This window comes from Carassius auratus, chromosome 10, assembly GCF_003368295.1.
Source record: "Carassius auratus strain Wakin chromosome 10, ASM336829v1, whole genome shotgun sequence".
In the NCBI taxonomy this organism is placed as follows: Eukaryota; Metazoa; Chordata; class Actinopteri; order Cypriniformes; family Cyprinidae; genus Carassius; species Carassius auratus.
In genome coordinates this window covers 4313441-4317667 of record NC_039252.1, presented here as the reverse complement: position 1 = coordinate 4317667, position 4227 = coordinate 4313441, and the positions used below count along the sequence as shown (strand labels likewise).

The 4227-nt window shown below is 35.7% G+C and overlaps 1 long non-coding RNA gene across 1 annotated transcript; it reads left to right on the top strand.

Annotated features, from left to right (window-relative positions):
* The first annotated feature begins 340 nt into the window (after positions 1–340).
* Positions 341–1445, top strand: LOC113109618 (uncharacterized). Its single transcript, XR_003292992.1, has 3 exons — positions 341–480; positions 678–738; positions 852–1445. It is a non-coding gene; the product is annotated as an uncharacterized LOC113109618 (long non-coding RNA).
* The last annotated feature ends 2782 nt before the right edge of the window (positions 1446–4227 follow it).

The window sequence follows — 4227 nt, the reverse complement described above, 5'->3', positions numbered from 1 at the left end:
ACCAGCTTAAAAAACAGTGGTCCATCAAGTTCCCTAAAGCTGTTTTTAGAGCACTGGAGCGTGTCCAAAAATTTTTTTATAAATAAATACAGTCACAGATCTGTCAAGTACAATATAGTAAATCCTGTAAATAAGTATGCATAGATTATGTTTAAGTTCTGAGCCTTTCACTGTTACCAAACTAAACAAATAGCAGTGTGGTTTGTCTAAATAATACAGTGAGACAGTTGTATTGCGTGATTTAAACTCTTGTTTGGATTACTATGCACTGATTGTAGTAGGGAATTTGCTAGGCATTGTGCAAGGTTTGGTAGATTCAGGAAGTTGCATAAATGTTTACTTGTCACATCGTCATCATGGGAATTTACTGGACCAAGCCGGTTTACTCACATCCATCCAGTATTTAAGAGACGGTACCACAGATGCCTTAGTAAATACAGACTGTGACATTGTAATAACTGGACAAGACATCTATTCAAGGTAAACCATTCATCTCCGTTTTATATTATGTTATGTTATTTTTATGACTTTGTATCTCTTTGTATCTGTATCTTTATTAGAGGTAACTTAATAATCAATTAATAAAAGCAAGCTTCTAAATACAGTTTTAATCTATGGTAAACATAATTTCAGTTAACCAGAGAATAATAATTTTACATTAGGTTCTTTTTTTTCAGGATGAAGACATTACGTGCAATGCTACTGATGCTGTTTGTTGCATCAGTCTTTTCAAAACCAGTACGTTTTTTTTTTTTTTAAATACTGTTACTGTTGATCACATATAGCATGCAGTACTATTATTAATGAAATTATCTATTAATAATTGTAATTATAACTGTTTAAATCCTCAGTTTGGTTTGCGCAGAAGATTTGATTCATCGGACTCTGTGCGATCTAGATTCAGTTCAGAGGGAAATGATTCACAGTCTGATGAGAATTCTGAATCAAACGGGTGTAAATCAAGTGATTCTGAATCTTCGGAGGAAGTTATCAGCGTTGTGTCAAGCACATTCCCTCCAGCTAGCACAACAAGTCCATTGACTGCTGGCAAGACAACAACAACACCACCAGCTACCACAACACAAGCCATCACACAATGTGTTACTGAAAGAAGGGGTGATAATAGTGTTGTTATAATATCTTGTAGTACTTCTCCATAATCATCAGTTGAATGTTTAAAGATGTACAGTTCATTACAATTTACAATATAGTCATGTTTATGTACTGATAATGAAGGTCTTGGCACTGAATGATGTAACTTTTAAAATGATTTACTTTTAAACTTCATGTCACTATTATGGTTTTAAATCTTTATAATAATAAAATTGTCACAACGGTTTTATGATTTAACACCCTTTAACACACTGTTTTCCGATGGGATTTATTATTGGTTGTACTTTGTCTGAAGCAATAAAATACTACTTACCAGCATACTGAAATGAGAGTTCAATACATTTTTTGCAACTTTTTTCAGCAACCAAATGAATTATAATGGGTATAATTATTATTATAACATTTGTGTAAATGGCATGGAACCCACTATATGCTATTTTTCTAATTCAGCAAAATAATTTACATTTATTAATATTATTATTATTATGAGATCAATATAAAATATAGCTGCAAGCAGCGATGTCGGGCTCAAGCCATCAGTGCAACCCCACCCCGGTGGCATCAGGATAACTGTGCCCAGCGGGCATAAGCATTTACAGTAACCCTCTGACAATCAGTTTTAAGGGATGCGGCAGTTAAAGGGTTAATCCGACCAATCTAGACTTTGAAATCACATACACAGAACAATATATATAACTTTAGTAACACTTTATTTTAATATTTATAAAAAATGTATAAGGTGTGCATTGTAGCTGACACCTATATGAACACATTACAATCGCTTTGTGACTGCAAGTCTTTCTTCTCAAATGCTATTGAGCTTCAAATTTGCATTTGAGCCCATGTGAAAAAGTAGCATAATTTACATATGACTTACAGTTTGTTGTAATAAATATCAAACATTCAATTTAATTGTGCATTATAGCTGTCACCTAGATGAACAATTACAGTTGTTTTTATGACTGTAAGTCATTCTCTTCAAATGCTACTGACGTTAGAAAAGTGTACAACAATATCACATGTAACTTTAGAGACCGGCCCTAAATTTGAGACTCTAGAAAGTCCAATGTCAAGACAACTTTATGCCTGTTTTATTTTCTTTAGTTTTCTTTTCTCTGTGCCGGATTGCTGATGTCCTATACCCAGGCATAGATGTCCATCCATCAATTACGAACATTCAGCCGCAAACATGAGGTGTGAGCGGTCGCGAGCGCGGATGGGAGAATGGCGCATGTTTTTTTTTTTTTTGTTTTTTTTTGAGCAACTGGGATGGTGCCCCCTCTGGGAGTTGGTGCCCTACGAAGACTGCATACTATGTTATACTGCATAATGTTAACAAATTAGACATTATTTTACAGTGTTACCAAATCCTTAAATAATGTATTAGTGTTTTGTAATGATTTTAATGACCTATAAGCATTTGTGAAATAGTTTTGCTTGCATTGCAGCTTTATCTGTCAGTTGAAGAGTTTTACTGTTACATCCATGAGATTAATAAATGTCATGTCACGTCACAGGTTGTCATAGGTCAGTATCAAATGAGTTTGAAATTATTATTTGCAGCACAAATTAGGGTTCTTAGGATGTTTTTAAATCCCTAAAACTGTCAGAAAAGGATAAGGCCTAAGAGATTTCTTAACCTGTAATGTAAGGAAAAAACACCACCATTAGCAACAACAAAAACAATAACAATTTAAAATACAATTTTTTTTCCCTGATTATTAAAGGGATGATTAGGTCTCTCTCTCTCTCTCTCTGCCAGACAGCCCCTCCCTACAGTCCACACACACTGTCACAGTCACCAACCCCCTCACACTCCCCCTCCCTCTCCCCCTCCCTTCCCTCACACAGACAGGGTGGCCAGAGTGAGATCATGTCAGTTGAGAAGTCTGACAGTTTTTTAATTTTCTTTTATCCATACAGTGTTGTAAAGTCGTGAAACTATGCATATTTCCTCAGAATGATTTGATCTTTGTATAAAAAAATGCTTTGAAGTGTTTGGAAGCTGCAATTTAAACATACAAGACAATTAATGTTTCCCTTTTTACTGTCATTTCAAAAATTCACCACGACAAAACCGTTCAAGCTAACCAAAATCCGTTCGCAATTTAAGTTCCTCAATGGTTTTTCTTAATGTAGACAAAGTTTGGTGTGTATAGTGTACTTCCCCTGTGAGGAGTATGCATTAATTCACAACTGTAAAATCTCAAAAATACACATTCAAATCAAAATAGCCGACTTCCTGTTGATCGTAGCTTATGACTGTGAATTAGAAAGTTGTCCGTCTTGATTAGAACAATTTATGTACCAAGTTTTGTGTCTGTAGCTAAAACTAACCCCCCCACTTTTGACAAAAGGTGGCGCTATAGCGTGCCTCCTTCACGCCCTTTTAAAAGCTTTTGCCATTGTCTAGCTATCAATAATACCGATATGTATTTTGAGTTTCATGTAAGTCTGAGCTTGTTGTCTGCCTCAAACTCACCATAACAGAACATTCAAGTTTGACACGTTGCCATGGCAACGCCATATTAGATATCAATATCCCCACAACAGATTTACACCGGCCGTGTTTTGTCATTATTCTGATGAAGTTTTAAGGAAATCGAGTAAAAATAAGATGCTAAATTCAAAACATTTTGAAAATGACTCACTTCCTGCTGCCAGTTGGTGGCGCTATAACGTTGACTCTTAATAGTCACATATATACGATCGGTATCATACAACGAACAAACCAATGAAGTTTGATCAAATTCAGGAAATGTATGTGGACGTTATTAGACATTTCCTGTTTCTCATTTCTCGCCATAATTTCAACGCCTCACCACGGGCAAACCGTTCGAGATATCAAAAATCCCCTCGCAATTTTTCATCCCCAATGTCTTGAGATCATGTTCACCGAGTTTCGTGACGAACGGGTTGAAAACCTCAGAGGAGTATTTCAAATTCCAGAGCATGCTTTTTTTAAACAGCCCTGAATAGTTGACTTCCTGTTGGGCGGAGCCTAAGACATAAAGTGTGAAAGTTGTTCGGCTTAATGAGATCTATAAGTGTACCGAGTTTCATATAAATACATGCAAGTGTGTGTGAGCTATGGTTCAAGATTTCTGAAGGTGT